The 16806-nt window shown below is 39.2% G+C and overlaps 1 pseudogene; it reads left to right on the top strand.

The window, feature by feature from the left end:
• On the top strand, window positions 1-3706 carry LOC129529651 (mucin-19-like; annotated as a pseudogene).
• The last annotated feature ends 13100 nt before the right edge of the window (window positions 3707-16806 follow it).

Genomic DNA, 16806 nt, shown 5'->3' with positions numbered 1-16806 from the left:
ATGTGTGGGATAAGAAAACTTAACTCTATCCCCTGTGACTGCAGAGTGGCCATTCCAGCTGCTCCAGGCTCCAGCAGAGGAAGACTGGGGCAGGTGGCACCACCAGGGAGGCCCTCAGGCCTGGCGCACACGCATTCCAGAGGCCACCCAGACCATGCTCTGCCGCCTGGGCGCACAAGCTGCAGTCGCCCTCTGTGTGCAGGCAGCAGCTGCCTGGCAACCCCTGAGCCCGCTTGTGCTCCCAGTCTCGCAGAACCAGGGCCAGGTGTCCCAGTGGCTGTGGCCAAGCCAGGCATTCTGCCCGGCGGTGGCGGCTGCACAGGGGCGAGAACAGAGAACCCGCCGCTCAACCCCACACGGGGTGACTGCCGAGTGCCCATGACAGCGGCCCGATCTCTCTCAGGTGGAGGAGTGGGTGGGAGGCACGGCCTGGGGGCCCTCAGGCTGGGCGCGCTGGAGATCCCAAGGCCGACCAGGCCATGCACCTCCAGCCCGCCTGGGCTCCCAAGCTGCAGCCGCCTTCTGTGTGCAGGCAGCAGCCTCCAGGCAACTCCTGAGCCTGCCCGCACTCCTCACATCTCGGAACGAGGGCCAGATGTCCCTGTGGCTGGGGCCAAGCCAGGCGGTCTGCCCTGCAGCAGCTGCATGGGGGCGGGAAGCCGCCCTCAGCCCCATCCCCAGTGGCTCTAGAGGCCCCCTGGCTAGTGGTCTTGAGCTCTGGCAGAAGAGGAACCGGGCGGGGGCAGGGTCTGGCTTGACCATTTGGAATTACAATACACTTCACTCATCAACCACAGAACATACACTGGAGTATCATCTGCGTGCAGATGAGTATACTGCTCAAAGCGATTTACAGATTCAATGCTTTTCCTATCAAACTACTAATGTCATTTTGCACAAAATAGAAAACATCCAAAATTTATATGGAACCTAAAAGGAGTCTGAATAGCCAAGCCAAAGCAATACTAAGGCTAGAGACATAGGCTAGAGACATCATATTACATGACTCCAAACTATACTAGAAGACTATAGTAATCAAAACAACATGGTACTGGTAGAAAAACAGACACATAGACCAATGGAACAGACTAGAGTACTAGAAACTAAGGCCACATGCCTGCAACCATCACATCTTTAACAAAGTTGACAAAAGTAAGCAATGGGAAAAAGACTTTATTTAATAAATAATGCGGGGATAACTGGCTAGTCATATGCAGAAGAATAAAATTAGACCCCCATATTTCACCAAATACAAAAATTAGCTTAAGATGGATTAAAGAGTTAAATGAAAAATCTCAAGCTATAAAACGCCTGGAAAAAACCTAGGAAATGCTTTTCTTGATAACGGCCTTGGCAAATAATTTATGGCTAAGTCCTCAAAAGCAATTGCAACTAAAACAAAAAATGACAAGTGGGATTTAATTAAACTGAAAAACTTTTGCACAACAAGAGAAACTATCAAGGTAGTAAAGAGATAACCCACAGAATGAAAGAAAATGTTCACAAACTACACATCTAACAGAGGTCTATTATGCAGAACCTATAAGGAACTTAAACAAATCAACAAGCAAGCAGCAAGTAACTCCATTAAAAAGTGGGCAACAGGACATGAACGGACACTTTTCAAAAGAAGACATACACACAAGCACCCAACAAACATATGTAAAAGTGCTCATCGTCATTATTTATTAGAGAAATGCAAATCAAAACCGAAATGAAATACCATTTCACACCAGTCAGAATGGCCTTTTTTGAAAAGTCAAAAGAAAAACAGATATCAGTGAAGATTTAGAGAATAGAGAACACTTATACACTTTCTGAAGGAATGTAAATTAGTTCAGCCAGTGTGGAAAGCAGGTTGGGGATTTCTTAAAGAACTGAGAGTTGATCTACCATTCAATCCAGTAACCCCATTACTGGGTATATACCCGAAAGAAAACAAATATCCTGTCAAAAAGACACATGTAGCTGTATTTTTATCACAGCAATATTCACAATCACAAAGACATAGGCTTAATCCAGACATCCATCTGTGGTGGTCTGGATAAAGACTCATGGAATACTATACAGCCAGAAAAAACTCAAAATTATGCCATTTGAAGCAACATGGATGCATTGTTTCCAGCAAACTAATGCAAAAGCAAAAAACAAAACACCGCATGTTCTCTTTCATAAGTGGGAGCTAAATGCTGGGTACACATAGTCATAATACAGAGGGGTGGGAGGGGCCGGGACTGGTGGCTCACGCCTATAATCCCAACACTTTGAGAGGCCAAGGTGAGCGGATCACCTGAGGTCAGGAGTTTGAGAACAGCCTGGCCAACGTGGTGAAACCCCGCTTCTAATGAAAACACAAAAATTAACTGGGCATGGTGGCTGGCGCCTGTAATCCCAGCTACTCGGGGGTCTGAGGTGGAGAGTCGCTTGAACCCGGGAGGCGGAGGTTGTAGTGAGCCAAGATAGCGCCACATCACTCCAGCCTGGGCGACGGAGCAAAACTGTCTCAAAAACAAACAAACAAACAAAAAACAAAGAGGGAGGGGGGAGGGAATACAGATTGATTTAAACTACCGATTGGTTAGTGTCCTCTCTACCTTGCTAATGAATTCATTCATTTAATTCATAATTCATTCATTCAATTCATAATTCAGTTCCCCCTGAGAAAAAATATTCACTTGTCATTAAAATCTCTCTGTATCTTACTGATTTCAGATAGAAGTTAAATTTCACCTTAGTAGACACAAAAGAACTAGTTAAACTGACAAAAACTAATAAACGTTTGCTCAAATTTACTGAGAGAGTCATGGGTACTTCATATAATAGTGACATTCTACCAGTTTTAAGTAAAATAAATAAGGAAACAATCTTAACTCCATCTCCTACCGGAAGGGACGTGCCCCCGCTCCCAGGTGAGTGGGGCCCTGCTCTCTGGGCTGGTTGCGCCGCGGTCTCTGGCACCTCTTGTTGGCAGCGTCGCCGTTGCAGGCACAGGGCAGGCATTGGGGGGCGGGAAGCGGGCCAGGCCCAGGCGACTCCTTTGCCAGGGGCTGGGCAGGTGTGGAGAGGGGTGGAGCGGTGCTGCCCTGGGCGAAGGAGCCTCCCGCTCTGGACAGTTCCCCGCCCCTGCCCCAGGAAGGCGCTGCAGGATCTGGGTGGGGAAGGGGAGGGACGAGGGAACACGGGCCAGGCCAGTTGGCCCCTTAGACCTGGGTGATGCAGGAGGGGCTGTGGGAGACCAGAGAGGACCCGAAGCAGAAACCGGGAACTGATACCTCTGGCTGAATATTTGTCCTCTTGCTGAAGTTTGAAAGTCAGTTATTTCATTAAAGTTTAATTTTATTATAAAAATAACAACTATTAAAAATTCCCTGTAGTCACTGGAATGATAAATTTTGGTGCAGTTTCAGCATAACACTCTAATTATTCAAATTGCGGCCATGTTTCAAAATATATGCCATATATTTTTATGACATCCACCCCTGTGTCTGTGTCCCGCATCTGCCTCTGTGTCCCTGCTGGCTCAGGAAACGAGCTTCTTCCTCCTTCCGCAGACTCGAATCAGGCCGTCCTCCCTCCTGTGCCTGAGGCTGTCATGGGGACAACCTGCCCTCGAATAGCCGGAGAACGCCTGGCCTGTGGCCTGTGCCCTGTGCTTGGCCTGGTGTCCTGGCTCGTGCCCCTCAGAGCCCCGCACAAAGCAGTGTGACAGGTGTGGAAGGACCCAGCACCAGGCAGCGGTGAGCGGATGGATGCTCCAGGGATGTGGGGCTGCTGGCAGTCAAGAACCCATTGCCAAATTCCATAGCATAATCTTGGATATTTTTCCCTTATATTTTTGTGTAAGGCTTTCAGACTTACACGTTTTGAGTTTTAAAAAGATATGTAATATAAACTACAATTCTGACTTCTATATTTTACATATTGATAGCAAATCTTCATACCGTTTTTGTGTTAAAGGGGGCTATTTCCTCTCCATAGTTTGGCCTTTGCACCCTTGTTGAAGATCATTTTGACCATATATACAAGGTTTTGTGGAGAGAGGGGTCTCTATTATTTTCTATGTCTACACGTCTTGATTTAATACATTTCTTTCTAGAATTTCTCCTTTTTACTTTTTGAGACAGGTTCTCTGTCATCCAGGCTGGGGTGCACTGGTGCGACCATGGCTCACTGCAGCCTTGCTCTCCCAAGCTTAAAGAATCCTCTCACTTCAGCCTCCAGAATAGCTGAGACTACAGGTTCATGTCACATTGCCAGGTTAATTTTAATTTTAATTTTTTTTTTAGCGATGGATGTTCTCACTAGGATGTCCAGTATGGTTTGAACTCCTGAGTTCAAGCAATCCTCCTACCTGAGCCTCACAAAGTGCTGAGGTTACACGTGTAAGCCCATAGAATCTGGCCTCAAAATACCACATTTGAAAAGAGTTCAACAGCACTGCAATTAGTTTTTGATTTAAAAATTGTAAGGGCTCCACAATTGACATTATTTTACAAGTTTAATTGGCTATTTTCAATCTTGAGATTTCATATGTTTTAGAATTTTGTATTTCTGCAAGTAAATTTTGTTATGATTTATATAGCTATTGCATTTAATCTGTTGTTGATTTCATTAGTATCGACTTAAGAATATTGTTTTCTAATTTATGAATATGGGATATCTTTTCAATTGTCTAATCTATAAATATAGAATATCTTCCCCATTGTTTGTGACTTTTCTTCAGCAACATCTTTTAACTTCTAGTATACTAGTCTTACATCTCTTTGCTTGTTTATTCGAAAGTATATTCTTCTTAATGCTATTTTCAATGGAATTTTAAAAACTTGGATTGTACCGTGTAATGAAGAGAAATACACTTAATTTTGTATTCTGCAATTTTGCTAAATGCAACTATTAGTTCTAACAGGAATTGTTTTCAGTGTATAGGATTTTTTTGTATATAACATCATATCATAAGTAACAGGTAATTTTACTTCTTCCTTTAGAATGTGGATCTTTTCTTTTTTTCATTGCCTAGTTGTTTTGCCAGGACTTTCACTGCTATTTTTGAATAGATGTGGCAACAGTGAATATCTTGCCTTATTATTAATCTTAGAGGATAAACTTTCCACACTTCAGAATTCAGTAAATATTCGTGATGATTGTTTTTTGTTTTTGTTTTTGTTGTTGTTTTTATTTTTCTGAGATAGGATCTTGCTCTGTCAACCAGGCTGGAGTGCAGTGGCATGATCTGGGCTCACTGCAACCTCCACCTCCTGAGTTCAAGCTATTCTCATGCCTCAGCCTCCCTGGTAGCTGGGACTACAGGCACACACCACAACGTCAAGCTAATGTTAATATTTTTTGTAGAGACAGGGATTCACCATGTTGGTCAGGCTGGTCTGGAACTCCTAACCTAAAATCATCCACCCACCTCAGCCACCCAAACTGCTGGGACTATAGGCAAGAGCTGTTGAACCCAGTTGGTGATGAGTTATTTACATATCTTTTGCTATGTTAGTTTCCTTTTATTTCTAGTTTATTGAGTGTTTTTTTATCTTGAAAAGATGATTAATACTGTCAGTTGACTTTACTGCATTATTTGAGATGATTGTGTGGTTTATATCTATTACTCTGTTAATATGATTTATTAAATTGATTGATTTAAACTCTCATTCCAATATAGCCAAATAGGAAGAGCTCTGGTCTGCAGCTCCCAGTGTGATCAATGCAAGATGGGTGATTTCTGCATTTCCAACTGAGCTACCTGATTCATCTCATTGGGACTGATTGGACAGTGAGTTCATCCCATGGAGGGTCAGCTGAAGCAGGGCAGGGTGTCAACTCACCCAGGAAGTGCAAGGGGTTGGGGGATTTTCCTTTCCTAGCCAAGGGAAGGCATGACAGACTGTACCTGGAAAAACAGGACACTCTTGCCCAAATACTGCACTTTTCACACAGTCTTAGCAACTGGCAGACCAGGAGATTCTCTCCTGTGCCTGATTCATTGGGTCCCACACCCATAGAGCCTTGCTTACTGCCAGTGCAGCAGTCTGAGATTAACCTTCATGCTGCAGCTGAGCAGATGGAGGTGAATCCACAATTTTTGAGGTTTGAGTAGGTAAACAAAGTGGCCAGGAAGCTTGAACAGGGTAGAGCCACTCACAGCTCAGCAAGGCCTACTGCCTTTATAAACTCCACCTCTGCAGGCAGGGCATAGCTGAATAAAAGGCAGCAGAAACTTCTGCAGACTTAAACCTCCCATCTGACAGCTCTGAAGAGAGCAGTGGTTCTGGCATGGTGTTTGTTCTCTGAGAATGGACATACTGCCTCCTCAAATTGGTCCCTGAACCCCGTGTAGCCTAACTGGGAGACACCTCATAGTAAGGGCCAACAGTCACCTCATACAGGTAGGAGACCCTCTTCAATGAAGCTTCCAGGGAAGGATCAAGCAGCAATATTTGCTGTTCTGCAGCCTTCTCTGTTGATACCCAGGCAAACAGGGTCTGGAGTGGACCTCCAGCAAACTCCAACAGACCTGCAGCTGAGGGACCTGACTGTTAGAAGGAAAACTAACAAACAGAAAGGAATAGCATCAACATAAACAAAAAGGACATCCACACCAAAACCCCATCTGTTGGTTACCAACATCAGATACCAAAGGTAGATAAAACCACAAAGATGGGAAGAAACCAGAGCAGAAAAGCTGAAAATCCTAAAAACCAGAGCACCTCTTTTCTTCCAAAGGATTGCAGCTCCTCACCAGCAATGGAACAAAGCTGGAGGGAGAGTGACTTTGACGACTTGACAGAAGGCGGCTTCAGAAGGCTGGTAATAACAAACTTCTCCAAGCTAAAAGAACATGTTCAAACACATCTCAAGGAAGCTAAAAACCTTGAAAAAAGGTCAGACAATGGCTAACTAGAATAAACAGTATAGAGAATACCTTAAATGACCTTATGGAGCTGATAATCATGGCACAAGAACTTTGTGACACATGCACAAGCTTCAATAGCTGATTCAATCCAGTGGAAGAAAGGATATCAGTGATCGAAGATCAAATTAATAAAATAAAGTGAGAAGACAAGTTTAGAGTAAAAAGAGTGAAAAGAAATGAACAAAGCCTCCAGGAAAAATGGGACTATGTGAAAAGACCAAATCTACGTTTGCTTGGTGTACCTAAATGTGACAGAGAGAATGGAACCAAGTTGGAAAACACTCCTTAGGATGTTATTCAGGAGAATTTTCCCAATGTAGCAAGGCAGGCCAGCATTCAAATTCAGGAAATACAGACAACACCACAAAGATACTTCTGGATAAGAGCAACCCCAAGATACTAATTGTCAGATTCACCAGGGTTGAAATGAAGGAGAAAATGTTAAGGGCAGCCAGAGAGAAAGGTCGGGTTACCCACAAGGGGAAACCCATCAGACTAACAGCAGATATCTCAGCAGAAACCCTAGAAGCCAGAAGAGAGTGGGGGTCAATATTCAACATTCTTAAAGATAAGAATTTTCAGCCCAGAATTTCATATCCAGCTAAACTAAGCTTCATAAGTGAGGGAGAAATAAAATCCTTTACAGACAAGCAAATGCTGAGAGATTTTGAGACCACCTGGCCTGCCTTAAAAGAGCTCCTGAAGGAAGCACTAAGCATGGAAAGGAACTACCGGTACCAGCCACTGCAAAAAATATGCCAAATTGTAAAGACCATCGATACTATGAAGAAGCTACATCAATTAACAGGAAAAACAGTGAGCTAACATAACAATGACAGGATCAAATTCACACATAACAGTATTGACCTTAAATGTAAATGGGCTAAATGACTCAATAAAAAGACATAGACTGTCAAATTGGATAAAGAGTCAAGACCCATCAGTGTGCTGTACTCAGGAGACCCATCTCACATGCAGAGACACACATAGGCTCAAAATAAAGGGATGGAGGAAGATCTACCAAGCAAATGGAAAGCAAAAAAAAAAACAAATAAAAATTAAAAAAAAGCAGGGGTTGCAATCCTTGTCTCTGATAAAATAGAATTTAAACCAACAAAGATCAAAAGACACAAAGAAGGCCATTACATAATGGTAAAAGGATCAATTCAGCAAGAAGCGCTAACTACCCTAAATATATATGCACTCAATGCAGGAGCACCCAGATTCGTAAAGTAAGTCCTTAGATACCTACAAAAAGACTTAGACTCCCACACAATAATAATGGGAGACTTTAACACTCCACTGTCAATATTAGACAGATCAACAAGACAGAAGCTTAACAAGGATACCCAGGATTTGAACTCAGCTCTGCACCAAGTGGACCTAATAGAAATTTACAGAATTCTCCACCCCATATCACCAGAATAAACATTCTTCTCAGCACCACATCGCGCTTATTCTAAAATTGATCACATAATTGGAAGTAAGCACTCCTCATCAAATGTAAAAGAACAGACATCACAACAAACTGTCTCTCAGATCACAGTGCAATCAAATTAGAACTTAGAATTAAGAAACTCACTCAAAATGGCACAAACACATGGAAACAGAACAACCTGTTCCTGAATGGCTACTGGGCAAATAACGAAATGAAGGCAAAAATAAAGATGTTCTTTGAAACCAGTGAGAACAAAGACAAAAAACACCAGAATCTCTGGGACACATCTAAAGCAGTGTGCAGAGGGAAATTTATAGCACTAAATGCCCACAAGAGAAAGGAGGAAAGATCTAAAATCGACAGCCCCACATCACAATTAAAAGAACTAGAGAAATAGGAGCAAACAAATTCAAAAACAAGCAAAAGGCAAGAAAGATCAGAGCAGAACTAAAGGAGATAGAGACACAAAAAACCCTTAAAAAATCAATGAATTTAGGAGCTGATTTTTTGAAAAGATCAACAAAATTGATAGACCACTAGCAAGACTAATAAAGAAGAAAGAAGACAAGAATCAAGTAGACACAATAAAAAAATGATAAATGGTATATCATCACTGATCCCACAGAAATACAAACTACCATCAGAGAATACTATAAACTCCTCTACACAAATAAACTAGAAAATCTAGAAGAAATGGATAAATTCCTGGACACATACACCCTCCCAAGATTAAACCAGGAAGAAGTTGAATCTCTGAATAGACCAATAACAGGCTCTGAAAATTGAGGCAATAATTAATAGCATACCAACAAAAAAATATCCAGGACCAGATGGATTCACAGCTGAATCCTACCAGAGGTACAAAATGGAGCTGGTACCATTCCTTCTGAAACTATTCCAATCAATAGAAAAAGAGGAAATCCTCCCTAATTCATTTTATGGGACAAGTATCATCCTGATACCAAACCCTGGCAGAGACAAAACAAAAAAAGAGAATTTTAGACCAATATCCTTGATGAACATCAATGTGAAAATCCTCAATAAAATACTGGCAAATGGAATCCAGCAGCATATCAAAAAGCTTATCCACCACGATCAAGTAGTCTTCATCCCTGGAATGCAAGGCTGGTACAACATACACAAATTAATAAATGTAATCCATCATATAAACAGAATCAATGACAAAAACCACATGACTATCTCCATAGATATAGAAAAGGCCTTTGACAAAATTCAACAGTCTTTCCTGTAAAAACTCTCAATAAACTACATATTGATGAAATGTATCTCAAAATAATAACAGCTATTTATGACAAACCCACAGCCAATATCATACTAAATCAGTAAAACTGGAACCATTCCCTTTCAAAACTGACACAAGACAAGAATGCCCTCTCTCACCTCTCCTATTCAAAATAGTGTTGGAAATCCTGGCCAGGGCAATCAGGCAAGAGAAAGAAACAAAGGTATTCAATTAGGAAGTCAAATTATCTCTGTTTGCAGACGACATGATTGTATATTTAGAAAACCCCATCGTCTCAGCCCAAAATCTCATTAAGCTGATAAGCAACTTTAGCAAAGTCTCAGGATAAGAAATCAATATGCAAAAATCACAAGAATTTCTATACAACAATAACAGACAAACAGAGAGCCAAATCATGAGTGAGCTCCCATTGACAATTACTACAAAGAGAATAAAATACCTTGGAATACCTCTTACAAAGGATGTGAAGGACCTCTTCAAGGAAAACTACAAATCACTGCTCAACGAAATAAAAGAGGACACAAACAAATGGAAGAACATTCCATGTTCATGGATAGGAATAACCAATATTGTGTAAGTGGTCATACTGCCCTAGGAAATTTACAGATTAAATGCCATCCCCATCAAGCTATGAATGACTTTCTTCACAGAATTAGAAAATACTACTTTAAAGTTCATATGGAACCAAAAAAGAGCCCATATCACCAAGACAATCTATGCAAAAAGAACAAAGTTGGAGGCATCACACTATCTGACTTCAATCTATACTACAAGGCTACAGTAACCAAACAGCATGGTACTGATATCAAAACAGATCTATAGACCAATGGAACAGAACAGAGGCCTCAGAAATAACACCACACATCTACAACCATCTGATCTGTGAAAAATCTGACAAAAACAAGCAATGGAGAAAGGATTCCCTATTTAATAAATGGTTCTGGGAAAACTGGCTAGCCATAGGTAGAAAGCTGAAACTGGATCCCTTCCTTACACCTTATACACAAATTAATTCAACAGGGATTAAAGACTTAAATGTTAGGCCTAAAACCATAAAAACCCTAGAAGAAATCCTAGGCTACATCATTCAGGTCATAGGCATGGACAAAGATTTCATGACTAAAATACCAAAAGCAATGGCAACAAAAGCCAGAATAGACAAATCAGATCTAATTAAACTAAAGCGCTTCTGCACAGTAAGAGAAACTACCAACAGTGTGAATAGACAACCTACAGAATGGGAGAAAATTGTTGGCAATCTATCCATCTGACAAAGGGCTAATATCCAGAATCTACAAAAACTTAAACAAATTTGCAAGAAAAGAACACCATCAAAAATTAGGCAAAGGATATGGACAGACACTTCTCAAAAGAAGACATCTATGCAGCCAACAGGCACATGAGAAAATGCTCATCATCACTGGTCATCAGAGAAATGCAAATCAAAACCACAGTGAGATACAATCTCACGCCAGTTAGAATGGTGATTATTTGAAAGTTAGGAAACAGATGCTGGAGAGGATGTGGAAAAATAGGAAGGCTTTTACACTGTTGGTGGGATTGCAAATTAGTTCCACCATTGTGGAAGACAGTGTGGCCATTCCTCCAGGATCTAGAACTAGAAATACCATCTGACCCAGCAATCCCATTACTGGGCATATACCCAAAGGATTATAAATCATGCCACTATAAAGACACATGCACATGTATGTTTATTGCAGCACTATTCACAATAGCAAAGACTTGGAACCAACCCAAATGTCCATCAATGATACAACTGATTAAGAAAATGCAGCACGTGTACACCATGGAATAGTACGCAGCCATAAAAACAGATGAGTTTTTGTCCTTTGTGGGGACTTGGATGAAGCCAGAATCCATCATTTTCAGCAAACTATCACAAGGACAGATAACCAAACACCACATGTTCTCACTCATAGGTGGGAATTTACCAATAAGAACACTTGGACACAAGGCAGGTAACATCACACAATGGGGCCTGTCAGGGGCTGGAGGGCTAGAGGAGAGAGAGCAGTAGGATAAATATCCAATGTAAATGATGAGTTGATGGGTGCAGCAAAACAACATGGCACATGTAAACCTATGTAACAAGCCTGCATGTTGTCCACATGTACCCTAGAACTTAAAGTATAATAAAAAAATAAAAAACAAATAGATTGATTTACACGTGTTGAACAATACTTTCATTGGAGAGATAACTCCTTCTTCGTCATGGTGTATAATCCTTGCAATATGTTATTGAATTTGGTGTTCTAATGTTCCGAGGAGAATTTTTACATCAATCGTCATCAGGAAAATTGATTTGTAGTTGTATTATTTTTTCTCCTTAGTGTGTTTGTGGGGTTTGGTGTTGTGTTAATGCTGGGCTCATAAAATAAGTTGGAAATTGTTTTATCTTTTTCAATTTTCTGAAGTAGTTTAAGAAGGTTTGATGCTAACCCTGCTTTAACATTTTGAAAAAAATATGTATTTAATGAAGTGATCCGGGCCTGGGCTTTTTGAGGGGAGGTTGTTGTTACTACTTATATGCCTATTCGGATTTTTTTATGGTTTATTTTTAGTATAATCTGTATTTCTAGACATTTGTCTATTTCTCTTAGCTTATCACATTTTTTGGCATATACTTGGAAGTAAACTTTTATAATCTCTTCTTTTCCTACTTTTGTGGCATCAGTAGTAACAGCTCCTCTTTTATTTCTGAATTTAATTATTTGAGGTATCTTCCTTTTTCTTTTAATCTGTCAGTTTTCTTAATCTTTTCAATAAAACCAAACTTTAATTGATTTTTCCATGGCTTTTAATTGTTATTTATTTATAACTGCTGAAATTCTTATTCTTTACTGATATTTGGTTACATTTACTAGTTGATTTAGATAGATTTTTTTAAATGTACTCATTTACTACTACAATTGAATACAAGATTTAGATGCATTCAACAATTTTGTTATGATTTGTCTCCAGTTATGTTGAAATTTTCACTGTGATTTCTTCTTTAACCCATAATGTCATTTAGGAGTTTGTTACTTGATTTTTATGTATTTGCAAATTTTTAAATTTTTCTTCTGGTATTCACTTCTAGTTCCATTCCATTTTAGTTGTAAATGATACTTCGTATGATTTTAATTTTCTTGAATTGATTTCTTTGTGGTCCGATTTGTGATATCGTTTCAAGAATGTTCCATGTGCGCACCAGAAGCATGTGCATTCTATTGTTGAGAAGACCGTTTCTAAAAGTCTGTTGGATTTGGTTGAATCACTCCTTGCTCAATCCTCTGTCTTCATTTGGTCTGCCAGGTTGTCCTCTCCATTATTAAAGTCTCCTATCATTTTGGTGGTGGTCTCTATTCCTCCCTTTATTTTTATTTATAATTTTGTTTTTTACACAGACGAAGTGTTGCTATCTTGCCCAGGTTACTCTCAACTCCTGGGCTCAAGCCATCCTCCTGCCTCAGCCCCCGCCAATATGCAGGGATTACAAGCAGGCAGGAGCCACGGTACTCAGCCTATTTCTCCTTTTAATTCTGTCATTATTTGTGCTATGTGTTTGGAATAGTTGCTGATACATGTGCATATTTTAATTATGATATCTTCTTGGAGATTTATTTTTATTATATAATGTCCTTGTTTGTCTTTATGACAGTTTTTTGCTGAAATTCTAATCATCTAATGTAAATGTGACCCACTTTGTTCTATTTTGGTTGCTATTTAGGATGATTGGTTTACCATATAGAATATAATTTTCCATCCCTGCACTTTCAGTCCATGTTTATCCTTAAATAAACAGAATGTATTTGATTTTATATTTTTATTTTTATAAACAACTTATAAACAGAATTTATTTGACTTTATATTTTTACTTTTTCCGTGACCTTGTGTCTGTTATTGGAGAATTTAACATTGTTACATATAAGGTTATTATTTGCAGTTAAGGAGTTACTATTGCCATTTTGTTAATTGTATTGTGTTTCTTTTGTAGTTCTTTTATTTATTTATTTTATTTCTTGCTGTCTTCCTTTTTGTCTAATTAATTTTTGTACTAACATGTTTTTATTTCTTTTTCTTTTGTATACATTCTACATGTATTGTCTTTGTGATTACTATACAGATTACATGAAACCTCTCAAAGTTATAACAATCTAGTTTAATCTGATGTTATCTCAGTAGCATATAAAAACTGTAGTCTTTTGCGTGACTGTCTTTACCAACACACACGTTGTTCTTGATGTTACATATTAGGCCTTTTTATATAATGTATTCTTTAACATACATATAAAATATTTTTGATTATTTTGTGTCAAATTCTATAAGGGAATTAAAATTACTTGCCAATATCACAATAATACAGGATGCTATATTTCTCTATATATTTGCTATACAACAGAGCTTTATAGTATTGTATGGCTTTTTTGATACTCTTATTTTTTAATCTCAAAGGACTTTCTAGCATTTCTTGAAGAACAAACTTAGTGGTCATAAACTCCTTCATAGTGGTCAAAATAAAGGGTATTCAATTAGGGAAAGAAGAAGTCAAATCGTCCCTGTTTGCAGATGACATGATTGTATATCTAGAAAACCCCATGGTCTCAGCCCAAAATCTCCTTAAGCTGATATGCAACTTCAGCAAAGTCTCAGGATAAAAAAATCAATGTACAAAAATCACAAGCATTCTTATACACCAATAACAGTCAAACAGAGAGCCAAATCATGAGTGAATTCCCATTCGCAATTGCTTCAGAGAGAATAAAATACTTAGGAATCCAACTTACAAGGTGTGTGAAGGACCTCTTCAAGGATAACTACAAACCACTGCTCAATGAAATAAAAGAGGATACAAACAAATGGAAGAACATTCCATGCCCATGGATAGGAAGAATCAATATCATGAAAATGGCCATAGTGCCCAAGGTAATTGATAGATTCAATGCCATCCCCATCAAGCTACCAATGACTTTCTTCACAGAATTGGAAAAAAACACTTTAAAGTTCATATGGAACCAAAAAAGGGCCCACATCGCCAAGTCAATCCTCAGCAAAAAGAACAAAGCTGGGGGCATCACGCTACCTGAATTCAAACTATACTCCAAAGCTACAGTAACCAAAACAGCATGGTACCGGTACCAAAACAGAAATACAGACCAATGGAACAGAACAGAGCCCTCAGAAATAATGCTGCTTATCTACAACTAGCTGATCTTTGACATACCTGACAAAAACAAGCAATGGGGAAAGTATTCCCTATTTAATAAAAGATGTTGGGAAAACTGGCTAGCCACATGTAGAAAGCTGAAATTGGGTCCCTTCCTTACACCTTATAAAAAATTAATTTAAGATGGATTAAAGACTTAAATATTAGATCTAAAACCATAAAAACCATAGTAGAAAACCTAGGCAATACCATTCAGGACATAGGCATCGTCAAGGACTTCATGTGTAAAACACCAAAAGCAATGGCAACAAAAGCCAAAATTGACAAATAGGTTCTAATTAAACTAAAGAGCTTCTGCACAGCAAAAGAAACGACCATCAGAGTGAACAGGCAACCTACAGAATGGGGGAAAAATTTTCCAATCTACTCTTCTGACAAAGGGCTAATATCCAGAATCTACAATGAACCCAAACAAATTTACAAGAAAACCCAAACAACCCCATCAAAAAGTGGGCGAAGGATGTGAACAGACACTTCTCAAAAGAAGACATTTATGCAGCCAAAAGACACATGAAAAAATGCTCATCAACACTAGCCATCAGAGAAATGCAAATCAAAACCACAATGAGATACTATCTCACACCTGTTAGAATGGTTATCATTAAAAAGTAGGAAACAACAGGTGCTGGAGAGGATGTGGAGAAATAGGAACACTTTTACACTGTTTGTGGGACTGTAAACTAGTTCAACCATTGTGGAAGTCAGTGTGGTGATTCCTCAGGGATGTAGAACTAGAAATACCATTTGACCCAGCCATCCCATTACTGGGTATATACCCAAAGGATTATAAATCATGCTGCTATAAGTTCACATGCACACATATGTTTATTGCAGCACTATTCACAATAGCAAAGACTTGGAAGCAACGCAAATGTCCAACAATGATAAACTGGATTAAGAAAATGTGGCACATATACACCATGGAATACTATGCAACCATAAAAAATGATGAGTTCATGTCCTTTGCAGGGATTTGGAGGAAGCTGGAAACCATCATTCTCAGCAAACTATCACAAAGACAAAAAACCAAACACCACATGTTCTCACTCATAGGTGGGAATTGAACAATGAGAACACATGGACACAGGAAGGGGAGCATCACACACCAGAGCCTGTTGTGGGGTGGAGGGATTGGGGAGGGATAGCATTAGGAGATATACCTAATGCTAAATGACGAGTTAATGGGTGCAGCACACCAACATGGCACGTGTATACATATGTAACCAACCTGCGCGTTGTGCACATGTACCCTATAAATTAAAGTATAATAAAAAAAGAAACAAGGAAAACAACTAATAAAAACTCTATACTGCCATTCTTTTCAACATTTTGTTGTTTCTCTTCATTCCCTATTTTACAGTCTATGTCTTGGAAATATGTAGCTTTATTGGTTTATTGTTTACTCTTTCTCTTTGAGATTTTTGCACCCCATAATTACCCTATTATAATATTCAGTGTTTTTACATGTGCTATTGCTAGTGAGTTCTGTACCTTCAGATGATTTCTTCTTGCTCACTACCTTTTTTCTTTTAGGTTAAGATATCCCTTTAGCATTTCTTGTAGGACAGGTCTGGTGTTAATGAAATCCCTCAGTTTTTGTTTGTTGGAAAAAGTTCTTTTTTTTCTGTCAGGTTTAAAGGACCTTTTTGCCAGATATATTATTCTAAAATAAAAGTCCTTTTTTCCTTCAGCTTTTTTAGTATGTCATGCCAGTCTCACAGCCTGTAAATTTTCCCCTGAAAAGTATGCTGTCATATGTATTGGAGTTCCACTGAAAGTTATTTGTTTCTCTTCTCTCGATGCTTTTAGAATCATTTCTTTACCCTTAACCTTTGGGAGTTCTGTTAAGTGCCTTGAGATGGTCTTCTTTGGGTTAAATCTGCTTTATGTTCTGTAACTTTCTGTGACTCGAATGTTGATATCAAATGTTGAGGAATTGTTTAATATTATTTAATATTATT

Source organism: Gorilla gorilla, chromosome 23 (assembly GCF_029281585.2).
Source record: "Gorilla gorilla gorilla isolate KB3781 chromosome 23, NHGRI_mGorGor1-v2.1_pri, whole genome shotgun sequence".
NCBI classification, from domain to species: Eukaryota; Metazoa; Chordata; class Mammalia; order Primates; family Hominidae; genus Gorilla; species Gorilla gorilla.
This window is presented reverse-complemented; position numbering and strand designations above follow the sequence as displayed.